This window comes from Amia ocellicauda, chromosome 14 (genome assembly GCF_036373705.1).
Source record: "Amia ocellicauda isolate fAmiCal2 chromosome 14, fAmiCal2.hap1, whole genome shotgun sequence".
NCBI classification, from domain to species: Eukaryota; Metazoa; Chordata; class Actinopteri; order Amiiformes; family Amiidae; genus Amia; species Amia ocellicauda.
The window spans coordinates 2,131,920-2,145,097 of NC_089863.1; the positions used below are offsets into that span (position 1 = coordinate 2,131,920).

A 13,178-nucleotide genomic window follows, 5' to 3' on the forward strand; every position below is an offset into this window, starting at 1 on the left:
TTTTCATTGGTTGTGCACGAAAAAGTGGTTCCCAAACTGTGGGGCGCATGATTGGATAATCTTGTTTCTTTTGCATCTACCTATCTCTATAAAACGACTTTACACACATTAAAAACAAACTGTACTGTCCCAAATAATAAGAGTGTAAATCAGTTCTTGGTTATTGGACTCTTCTATATGCAGTCAATGAGATTCAGTCCAATGAGAATAGTGGATTATAGTCAGATAGCAGCGTCTGTTAAAGCCACTAATTGGTAGTTTCAGACCAAAATACACAGCATGTGAGGTGATAATTACGGTAAAATAAATACATAAGAATAACTTGCAGCTCCAAAATGTCATCGAGTCATGGGAAATGAGCTCGCCAGAACTCTGCTACAATATTTTGGAAATGCATTAACATAGAAATATATATATATAATTAGGGATGAGACCGAATAGTTAAAAATATATATAAAATGGGTAAAATCATATGAAATGGAAAGATCAGGCTCACCCATCTTATTAATTTGAGTGAGTAGCACTAGATGGAGTAAGAATAGGTTCATGCAGAGAGATTCCAATGTTAATGGCCAAATAAAATACTGAAAAGTGAAATGCAAACAAGTATTAAAGTGTATTCATCCTTGTTAAGCATTACGGCTTTCAAAAAAATGTGAGAAACGTGTGAGACATGGTGGGGGAGTGAGCTGTGACTCAAATGTTTTTTGGGGGGGCGCTTCCCAGAAAGTTTGGGAACTGCTGATCTATGCCATCATCTCAGCTGGCACATACTTGTAAAAGTACTCATATGGGTTCAGGGGAGGAGTTTTTTCAAATGATGGGATCTCAGGGTTGACTTTTGCAAATGTCGCCATTTGATTTAAGCCGGCCTGGAGCCAGAACTAAGACTCTGGAGTCACTCCGGAGCCGGAGTCAGCAAACCTGGAGCATTGCCTACCATACTGCACAGGACAACATAATTAGTGCTACGTTAACTGAGATGTTTACTACAAAATGGAACCTCACAACAAGTTACAAGAATCAGGGCAGGATGCGCTAGGAAGGCATAAAAAGTATATCCAAGATTTTTGTAAATACAGGCTCGTTCAGTTCCATCCCCACCCTCTCCCACCACACACAAATAAAATGCAAGGGGATCGAAGTGCAGGTTGTGGGAATAAGTCAGAAAACTGACTGAGGGTCAGGAATCCGGTGCGTGGTACAATAGGGCTAATCAAGAGGCGTAGTGGAGTCACAGTCAGCAGGTCAGGCAATCGAACGAACAAGACAATCAAGGAAATCCAAAAGGCGTCATCAAAAGAGAAAGCATGGGTCAAATACACTTGGACATGGAAAAGGCAGGAAGCTGTTGTCTGCCTGCACAGTGAGGTCCAGATCTTCATCTCCTCCTCCTCTGTGAAGCCCTTGGGCTGAGCCTTCCGCAGCACAGCATGGGGGATGGAGGAGACAGACCAGCAGATGGGCCTGGCCTTGAAGGAGAGGAGCATGAACAGAAGGTTGCTGTCTGCCTCCATAGTGAGGTTGAGATCTTCATCTCTTTCTCCTCCGTGAAGCCCTCTGGCTGAGCCTCCAGCTGCACAGCCTCGGGGACGGAGGAGGGAGGGCAACAGCTGGGCCTGGCCTTGAAGGAGAGGAGGAAGCTGCTGTCTGCCTCCATAGTGAGGTTGAGATCTTCTTCTCTTCCTCCTCTGTGAAGCCCTCTGGCTGAGCCTCCAGCAGCACAGCCTTGGGGACGGAGAAGGGAGGCCAGCAGATGGACCTGGCCTTGAAGGAGAGGAGGAAGCTGCTGTCTGCCTCCATAGTGAGGTTGAGATCTTCTTCTCTTCCTCCTCTGTGAAGCCCTCTGGCTGAGCCTCCAGCAGCACAGCCTTGGGGACGGAGAAGGGAGGCCAGCAGATGGACCTGGCCTTGAAGGAGAGGACCATGCCCAGTTAACGGTGTCAGTATGGGCAAATTCTGTGGCTCCATCTTCTCCTGGACTTGTATTTGAGTGGAATAGCCAGGGGAGCCACAATCAACATTTCCACATCTACAGGAAATTTAAAATCAATCTCCAAGGGTTCTTCCTCCATTTCATCGATCTCCATGGGTACTTCTGTAGCCATGTGTGCCAGGCTTTTTTGGAATTGGCCAAAAAAGTCTTTAACTTTCTGTGTTTGAAAAACTCTACACATCTTTGCGCTCTCTTCAGGTCTGGTTAACAATGAGAAGGTGTGTCTCTCTCTGTATGGACTGGTTGACCATTAGAATACATGTGAAGCATTCTAAAGTTGTTGTCATGGATACCGCATGTGTCACAATGCGCCATGTTACAGTAAGGCAGTGATGTCACTCCATTTCACTCTGGCCAATCATAATGCAAGATTTGGGCCTTTCCTATCTTCATCTATATGGCATATTGAAACTAAACAGATTTTAACTGGTTGGGCAATATTCATAATTTTCAATGTTCCCTTTTTTATTGTGATTGTTTTCTTAAACATCCACATTTTCAGTTGATGGTGATACGGGAATGAATCAGCTTAAGTTCCAAGTCATGCTCAATCATTAGAGAGGAGAGACTATTCACTATAACCCACTGTATTACAACAACAAGGGTATGGGCCTCATTTTAGACCCAAATACCAGCCTGAACCCCAGCCCTAGCCAGTGCCAAAATGTCAAACTGAGCCCATATAAATCTACACCCAATTCAGTTAAACCAGCAGAAAGTTTAATGGGGACTCTAACACTAAATAAATAAAAGCGTTTCAGTGTTGTACAATATTACATTATAATGCCACGATATGGTGTAACTTGTTAAATGTACACACATGTGCCTTATTGTCATTAACAACGTTGTGCTGCAACGCCATTAAAGAGCAGGTTGTCAACCCATCCACCACTCCTTGGCAAGCTCTGTTGCTACTTTCTGATTATGATCTGGCTACATTTAAAATCATAACATATTAATCATTTAATAATTGTTGACAAATTGCTAAAATGTTTGTTTTCAACCTCCAAATAGGTGTCCAATGATTGATAAATAAATAATTGAATGCTAAATGATTGTACCCTAATTGAAGTAGCTGTTTAGTAGGATCATGATTTGATCGCATGAATGACTGCCTGACACATAATTTATTATATTTATGATTAACAATCAAATTCTTCATTACTTAGAAACTAGTTGCTATGTGCCATCAGTTGTCTTGTTATGAATTACTTGTTTGTCATTGAGTCAGTGTTGCTGATGAAAAGTAGGCCCTTCATTACCAAACACCAAGTAACTAAATTAGGATACAATTATGGGTCATTAGCAAACCGTTAGTTAAACATTAAACTGTTGGTTACTTTAAAACTAACCTTCATCTGGGTGATCACAGGGATATGTGAATATTTGATCTGTTAACTGGTTGCATATGTCAGATTTATCACATGACTCGTTAGGCAGAGGAAAGCTGTTGCTATCAAACATTGTCTACTTATTCAGCTGAGTCAGTTTACTGGTGAAGGGATCGATCAAATAGGCTGATAGATAGTTTAAGATACAAAAATACAGTAGTTTATTTTGATACATGGTGTGGCTGCTGTATTTTGTAGTTTATTTTGATACATGTAAAATTAAGGTATTTGGTATCTTATTTTAAAATACACTTTGATGTATCTTTGCCCATCCCTGCATATACATATACATATACATATTTTTTCGATCCCAACACATGCATTGTTTTTATTTTTTGCACTAGAAACCTACCATAGAGCCGAACCCGTCCTGCAGTAATGACTGGGTCGGGTTTATAGCGCCCTGCAGCACTTCAGCTAGCTTTGTGTGGTCGGTGCACAAATACACTCACATGCGTGTGCACCTGCAGGGCAAGCCTCTCGGCCTGAGATTCAGCATTTCTCTCCTCTCTGAACCCGGGATTGTGTGTGTGTGACACACACACTGTGCTCACACACTGCTGTCCCAGCGCCATTCATTATTATTATTATTATTATTATTATTATTATTATTATTATTATTATTATTATTATTATTATTATTATAGCACTATTTGTTTTTAAGCAGTGACTTATGACACACTTGGTCACAATGGTGTCAGTGAATTATTGCTACTGATGAGAAGTGCATGAAAAATTGATAGGATGTGTGAGGCACCATTTAAGAATCGTTTTAAAAACCAACAGCTGTAAATGAAGTCTCTGATTGTGGTTAACAAAATGGACCCAGCTGGATACTCTGAATCATTAGGAGCTATTGGGTCCATTAGGAAAATATGAAGAAGAAATCTGCCCACAGGATGTGTAGTTATAATCCAGGGTGGTATTAATACTTGTTTTTCTCTGGGTAGCTGGTCTGAATCGTTTGGCATTATTATTATTATTTTTGTCATTTAGCTGACGCTCTTATCCAGGACGACTTATATTTGTACCCATTTATACAGCTGGGCATTTCACTGCAGCAATCTAAGTGAACAGCACTGCCCCACCTGGGATTTGAACCCACAACCTTCCAGAGATGTACAGGATGGGCACAGGAGCAGAATAAACCCAGGGTCAGACTAAAGCAATACTTCAGTCCCATCTCCTCCATGTGTCAATCACACACTCCTGCCCCCCCGCTACCCCAGCCTCTCTCTCTCACTCGGGGGCCTGACTCTCTGCTGCTCAGAGTCTCCCTGATCGGATCCACAGGCCTCTGTCTCTCAGGCAGCACAAGGTCTCTACAGCTCCTGGGGGAGAGACGACACAGGAGAGCAGCACTGAGAACAGCAGCTCTGAAAACTCACACAGTTCATGCGATTCCTACACCAGTCATTATATCAGAACATCATTCAGAAGTGCTAATAAAGTGTCCAGTCAGCATATAAACTGGGAGCATGTATGAAGTCAGACAGTGAGAGCACAGCTTGGCGCTCGTACATGGAGACACATTATGGAGAAGACTAAAGCTACAGTGATGGGCGGATTCTGATGTTGGTGTTTTATGACAAAGCCACGGTGACGATCCCCAGTGTGGGTGTCAGGCCCTGTGGGGGTGGGCAGCGCACTGTGGGGAGGGGTTTTATACACTTTAGAGTATTCTAGGTATCCTCAGTGTCCCTAGGAGTGCAAGAGCTCGGCACTCAGACCTGGGTGAAGCTCCAAGCAATACAGTTTACATTAAATAATCGTTTGTGCAATACAAGTGTTTTTGAAAGCGGAAGTCACTTGTTTTTACTGTATGTCAGTGTTTGAACAGAGTTATGCAGACTAACAGACTTAAAATGTCTGAAGATATTTTGTTTGCATGTACATCAGCTCCTGGTTATTCAAACGTTTGTTTTGATGCCCCTGAAGACACTGTTAGGGATTTATAACTGAGTTATACACACTAATTGTGACACAAAGTAATAACCAAACTGAAATGGGCTTCATTTAGGGTCAATGTGTTTAAACCCTAAACCCTAAAATCCATTGCGTATCATGAAACATCTGAAATTACATCAATTAAACATCAAATTGTTTCCCTCTGTGCCCAACAATGCCACACAAATACCATTAGAGTGCAGGCTTGTATATTACACAAGCGATTCCTGTGATTGTGTGTGTGTGTGTGTGTGTGTGTGTGTGTGTATGTGTGTGTTTGTGTGTAATGTCTATTGTGTGTGTGTATGTGTGTGTGTGTGTTTGTAATGTCTATTGTGTGTGTGTATGTGTGTGTGTATGTGTGTGTGTGTGTGTGTAATGTCTATTGTGTGTGTGTGTGTATGTGTGTGTGTGTGTAATGTCTATTGTGTGTGTGTGTGTATGTGTGTGTTTGTGTGTAATGTCTATTGTGTGTGTATGTGTGTGTGTGTGTTTGTAATGTCTATTGTGTGTGTGTATGTGTGTGTGTATGTGTGTGTGTGTGTGTGTGTGTAATGTCTATTGTGTGTGTGTATGTGTGTGTGTGTGTTTGTAATGTCTATTGTGTGTGTGTGTGTGTGTGTGTATGTGTGTGTGTGTGTGTGTGTGTGTGTGTGTGTAATGTCTATTGTGTGTGTGTATGTGTGTGTGTGTGTGTGTGTGTGTGTGTGTGTGTAGGTGTGTGTGTGTGTGTAATGTCTATTGTGTGTGTGTATGTGTGTGTGTGTGTGTGTGTGTGTGTGTGTGTGTGTGTGTGTGTGTAATGTCTATTGTGTGTGTGTATGTGTGTGTGTGTGTGTGGCCATTCTGACCAAGTGTGTTATAAGTCATTAAGCTGTGCTACAACAAATAGCGCTATAATAATAATAAAACAATACCTGCTACATACATATTCATGTACAAATTACATAAGTAACACCCCAATAGAGCTATTAATAAATCACAATTCACAGCTACAGTTCGTATTCAATTGAGTATAGCTACATAAATCACCATTTCTCTTGATTTAAGTCCAATTCTTAATGTCCTACAAGGATTCAAAACAGCCTTTGATTAAACCCCACGGTGACCCACGGCACCTGTCGTCTGTTTTCAACTCTTCAATCTCACTCCTTTCTACCCACAACTCCGGCCACGTGTCGGAAAACTACTCTTCCCAGCATGCACCTCTCTGTCGGCAGCGCTGCGGGAACTGCGCCACACGAGTCTGCGCAGAATATGAGCATTTAGCCAACGCATGCGCAGACTTTCCGCAGACTCTGCGCACAGTGAGCACAGTCTGCTTGTCGCACCATGTACACACACTTCCTATCATAACAATAGTAAATACTGAAGCGACACACAAACAGCCTGCAATGATCACAACTAATGACTGTTGTTGTGTAATAGAGCTCTAGGTAGGAACCTTATGGACCGGCAGGATTGCGGAGGGACAGCAGTGTGTGTAGCACAGCGTGTGTGTGGCTTTATATCTATATAGTGTGTGTGTGTGTGTGGATTTATATCTATATACAGCGTGTGTGTGGCTTTATATCTATATAGTGTGTGTGTGTGTGTGTGGATTTATATCTATATACTGTGTGTGTGTGTGGATTTATATCTATATAGTGTGTGTGTGTGGATTTATATCTATATACTGTGTGTGTGTGTGTGGATTTATATCTATATACTGTGTGTGTGTGTGTGGCTTTATATCTATATACTGTGTGTGTGTGTGGATTTATATCTATATACTGTGTGTGTGTGTGGCTTTATATCTATATACTGTGTGTGTGTGTGGCTTTATATCTATATAGTGTGTGTGTGTGTGGATTTATATCTATATACTGTGTGTGTGTGGATTTATATATATATACTGTGTGTGTGTGTGGATTTATATCTATATAGTGTGTGTGTGTGTGTGGATTTATATATATATATATATATATATATATATATATATATATATATATATATATATATATATATATATATATATATACTGTGTGTGTGTATATTTATATATAGTGTGTTCAGCAGCACAATCCCGGCTCACAGAGGGAGCACATGCTGATCTCGACAGGCTCGCACTGCGGCTGGATGCACATGTGATGAAGACGACACACGTGTGAGTGTATTTGTGTGTAACAGGATCTGAACATACGAGCTGCTACACATGCGCTGCACCGACCAGACACAACTTTCGCCCAACTAGTTGCAGGGCTGCAGGCGCTATAAACCCAGAGCAGCCGCTATTGCAGGCGGGTTGGCATCGTTTAGGTTCATTGTCGTGGGTCCAGACTTGTCTTGGGCTTTCAGCAACTTGTTTTAATTGAATATATTGTAATGCACGATGTAAATAATAAGAATACACTTATAATAATCACAATAACAATGTACACATTTTCTTCAGTGTGTTAAACTGAACAGAATTAGTAAAAGTGATAGTAGCTCTAAGGTACAATAGTGCTGCAGTAGTTTCCTGCTGGGGAACTATTTCTAGAACTGGGAATAGACACCCAAACTGGTGTTGTTTTCATTTGGTCTATTGATGAGAGATACTAGCTTTACAAGTCTTGCTTTATAATGTGTAAAAGGAAGTGCAACAGTAGTTGGTCCTATTGCTGCTACAAAGGGTCCCTTTAAAGTGACAGTGATATGCTGGGGAGCACTTTGTGGGACTGGGAGTAGACACCCGCAATATGATTAATTATTTAGATTAATCCATTAATCTGTTAATTTCAATTAATTATATTGTTTGCATTTAATAATGTAGAAAAGGCACCCCACTCTATAGTAGATGATATTCTGTAACATTATCCAGTACTGATTAATGTGTCTTACTCTGTTGATGGTCTCTATCTGAAATAGCAAGTCTCACTCGGACAGCACAACTTTTTTTTTCCCTCTAGTTTTATTAAATCAGAAAATGCTTTCTCACATAAGTAACTACAGTACAAAATTTACTCCTGAATTTTTGGAAAGCAATTGTAAAACTTAATTGATGTCAGGTGGAGCAAAATTATTTTAAAGTCAACTCATTAACCTTTAAAGTCAAAAACTTCAAAAATAGTTAACAGACACAATTCACAAACAAAAGTCTGTAGAACTGTGTGTCTTTTTCAACATTACAAAAATACTGAACCTTTTCACCCTGTGAGGTCCCCCCCCCATTTTCGCCTGATTTTACGGTTGTCATATTTTTACTTATAACTCTGTAACTACAAGGGCTAGAGCCAAGTGTCTTCTATGGAAACACTCGGCACAAACTGGAGATTCAGAAAATAGCATACGTAATCTTGTTTGCCCCACCAGAGTTAAATAAATAAAAAAAGTGAAGAAAAACAAAAGCGCTTATAAGACAAAAGTGAATTTGTGATCAATATAACACTTTAGTGCTCCAGGCAGACTTTTGACACTGGACAGTGAAACTTCAAAGTCTTATGAACTAACTATATACAAGTATAAATAATACTAAACAGGGAAACAGAATTCCAAACATCTGGCTTTTGAATATTGTCACTTTAGGCCTAACATAGACGCAGGCTATTCTTTACTGTTGTTGTAGTAACTCATTCCTGCCACAAAGCTGCCATGGCGTGTTATTCTTATACAGGGCTTATACAGAATATACTGTCAGTTGCTATTATAATTTTGTAAACAGACTCAGCATCTGTGATTTGTTTTTGAATGGATTAGGGTAATCTAATACATTAGATTAATGGAAGGAAACTGCGCTTACGGTTTAAAGTATAATAATTATTTCCCAGCGATATGGTGGATGTTGATTATTAAATAAGATATTATACTATTGGTATATGTGAAACAAATACACATTGATGTTAGATTATTTATTTAACGGGTTTGATTTTTATACTCGAATTTTCAAAATAGTTATACGTGATGTGTAAAAGAGTGGTATGTGTTGAGGTTTTGTCAATGCAAATATGAATGTACGCATACTTTACCTTTAATATTAATAAATTACAGAATCTACCCATACTTTCCACATGTCTGTAGCCATAATAATGAATTGTACATCTAAAAATAATGCACCCCACCCTGCCTCCCTTTTATTTAATAAAGTACAGTAATACATGCAATGACATAGAACATCTTATTGTATGTGTTTAATTCAAATCATCCAATTTTTTTTCAAATCACTATCGTTAATTTACTAGATTATAGGCTGTTTTACATTGGCCACATTTCTATAAATTCTGATGCTGTATTATGCAATATAATCCTTGTTGTTTAAAAAAATAAATATATGATCGATTTTTGTCATTTCTGTATTTTATATAAAGTCCACATATCACTGCATGGAATAGGACAGCGTTGTACAGTATTTTGACAGTGTTTTATTATTGACTTTATTCATCTTAATATGAATTACTTATTAATTAAATGCATCATCCATGAGCGGCTGTAAATTTACATTATTGTTTTATATGCTATTAAGGAACATAGGATTAAAGATTTAGGAAAAGTACGTAAATAAATGTACCACTGGGAAACGAACGTGTCTTCTATTTCGCTGTGCAAACATTATCAGACTATTATTATAGGTTTCCTTCCAGTATTTCAAAACATTCCCGGACTTTTCGAGGTCAGTACGCAGTGGCCGCTGGGAAATGAAGTTTGCTCTCATGAGTTTTCGTGTTTAACTAGCATGATTACACACACACACACACACACACACCAACACACCAACATACACTTTGTATATTATCCATCATTAAACTACATCAAATATTACTACTTTAATACTGAATGTAATATTATTTTTAAATACATATGTGACATCTAAGTCAGAGTAAAGTTAAAATTAGAAACATAAGACAAACTAGAGGCCATTGGACCATGTTTGCTCTGGTGTCAACTACTTTTTTTTTTAAGAGTTGCACAAAATAAGCAGATTAAAGAAACACAAACATATAACAGTATCCCTGTCAGGACGGAGTGGGTTACAATATCCCTTTCAGGACAAGATGCGTTACAATATTCCTGTCTGGACAAGGTGGACTTCAGTATCCCTGTCAGAACAACGCATAATACTATAATGATAAATAGTTACAGATATAGACGTATGTGTATGTACACGCACACCATGATACACACACATACACATATTGTGAATGTGGTGTTAATATCTGATTTAGTATTGCACACCATTTACATTGTCCATAGTGGCTTTGGACAGTGTGAGGTAAACGGAGGAGTGGGAGAAAACACAGGGAGAACATGCAGACTGCACAGCTACAAGTAATGAGAAACACACATGGAATAAACAGTTCACAATGTTAGGTATTGGTTACTTTCCAAAAGACCTGCAGAATATATTGCAAACCGCAAGTTTTTGTTTCTTGTTAAAAGCTCTGGCTGAAAGCGTCCATCCGAAACAAGTCAAAAATATAATTCATCAGAGACACTTTGAATGTTACGTTCCCCAGCTAATCGTTTATTTTTTTTAAAGCAGTAGTATTCGATGTAGTTTAATGAAGAATAATATACAAAGTGTATGTCGGTGTGTAATCATGCTAGTGATTTTAGCATGATCACAAATGTATATAATTAACTACTTTTATCTGAAACGGCAGTTGATAATCTTCGTCTACCCGCTAGCAGTCTGATGTTGTAGCAGAATCCGCCAAAACCGTTTAAAACAGAAGGCAATTCCAGCAGCCAATAGCAGTTCGAGAATGAGAGCCAATCTAATTCAGTTCCTCCTGGCCAATCAGAATGAACTGATGTTTGAGTCCTGGCATGGAGAGGCCTGACAGGGACATTTCATGGTACCTTCCTCATAAGCCTATTTAACATTGGAAGTTCCGTCTTACCCAAAACGGTGCAATTATGGGAGTCGCAAAGAGTTCCGTTGGTGCTTTTCTCCCTATCTAAAAAATGATTTTTTTAACATGATGCACCTGGATTATAGTGACACTCGTCCTTAACATATTCAAGTTATTATTTCAACCCAAAGTATTTTCACCTGCACTGACGAGCACTTTATGGGCAAAGTGCTGTGTCTAATAGCAGCTTCATGAATATTCATGAGCACATCAAACCAGGCCTCAGGCTTGGTTGCGATAGACGGGTGACAGATCGGAAGCAACTCAAAACATAAGACACTGTGTGGTTTATTATTATTATTATTATTATTATTATTATTATTATTAATTAATAATTATTAATTAATATTAATTATTAATTAATATTAATTATTAATATTCATAATTATTCTTATTAATAATTCTTAATATTATTATTAATAATAATAATGTTATTTATAATAAATTGATAAAATCAGTAATACTAATGTCTCAGAAGTGTTCGGTATTGTATTATATATGAATTAAAATGTACAGAATATCATCCAACGTCAAAAACGTAAAATATTATTATTATTATAATAATAACCTCTTCGGGTTCAGGCGCACATTTTTGGACCTGTGAAGACCTATACCTTGAACATAAAACCAGAGAATGAAGTTTGTGGGGTACACAGTTAAGCTGCAATGTTGGATTTAACATGTGTCCACCTGTGAATATGAAAACGACTACTGCTCTGGAACTATAAAGCCCAGTGCACTGAAACTGATACTGCTATCTATCAAATGTTCAAGAGGCAAGTGACTGCATGCAAAAACATGGCAGCCACAAGTAAATGACTGTGCCAAAATGCAAATTTATAAAAGCATGACATTTGACCCCAGAAAAAACCCATAAGCCATATCAGAAACTCACAAAACTTGGTACAATAATAAATGACAGTGTTATGCCTGATTGCGGTGAGTTTTGTGGCGGAGTGGCCATGTCACATCCAGCAGTGAATATCTACAAAACTGTCAAACCTAAGACATTTTCACTGATAAATGCTAGAATTAAGTGAAAAATACAATGGTACCTTACATAATTGATGCAAGCAAGCAAGAAATTAATATTATAGTCCACTGACATTGAAATACGCACTACAAATGACAGAAGATTTAAAACCTCAAGTGTATACTGCATTGGATTGAAATTGAAAACTACACATTTAATCTTATGTTGTAAGTCGCCCTGGATAAGGGCGTCCGCCAAGAAATAAAAATAATAATAATGATAAATAATAATAATGCATGCATTTAAATTACAAATGCCTACTCAAATCTGAAACCTACTGATGCAGTTTGGAAGCCTTAAAAGTTGGCATAACTAAGGACACTGATAAGGGTGGCGGATTTGCGTAATTCAGAGTAGAATCTACATGAATACTTTGCTAAATGACCATATTCTGCACAGAACTGTGTCTAGGGCACCAGCACATTACGCATTGAGTTCTGTTACACCTTTTGGAGAGAGAAACGTGGTTCTCCACCGCTGCTCTATTTGCAACAATGTTAGGAAAATAGTGTTCAGCACACTTAAAAGACATGTTACTGTCTTGTACAACTTACACTTCATACAATGGTAAATTACTTCTGGAAAATAGTGTATGCATACATGTTAAGATCACTACTGTATACACATGTACACAAGAGTTTCATACCGGAATAATATAATATAATAAATAATATCCAACTTAAATGAAACATTTACCAGTCCACAAGAAAGGGGACAACCTTGAATCAGGGATATACAGACCAATCAGTCTCACCTGCATCACTTGTAAAATGTTGGAAAAAATTATTAGACAGAAAATAGAGGAGCATCTTAATGAAAACCATATTCTTGGAGATAGTCAGCATGGGTTTAAACGAGGCAGATCATGTCTAACTAATTTATTAGAGTTTTTTGAACATGCAACTGCAGCTGTAGATCATGTGAAAGCATATGATGTGATA

At 38.4% G+C, this 13,178-nt stretch overlaps 1 protein-coding gene across 12 annotated transcripts in view; it reads left to right on the plus strand.

Moving 5' to 3' along the window:
• LOC136768283 (zinc finger protein ZFP2) overlaps positions 1–13,178 on the plus strand; it is a 45,796-nt gene that overhangs the window by 18,950 nt on the left and 13,668 nt on the right. For 4 of the 12 annotated variants that reach the window (XM_066722404.1, XM_066722403.1, XM_066722409.1 and 1 more), the window contains exons 1-2: positions 6,648–6,829; positions 7,390–7,480. The exons of 1 other annotated variant lie outside the window; for it this stretch is intronic. The gene's annotated coding sequence lies outside the window, so the exon portion shown is untranslated. 7 more of the 12 variants (XM_066722406.1, XM_066722399.1, XM_066722405.1 and 4 more) reach the window with 5 other exon arrangements.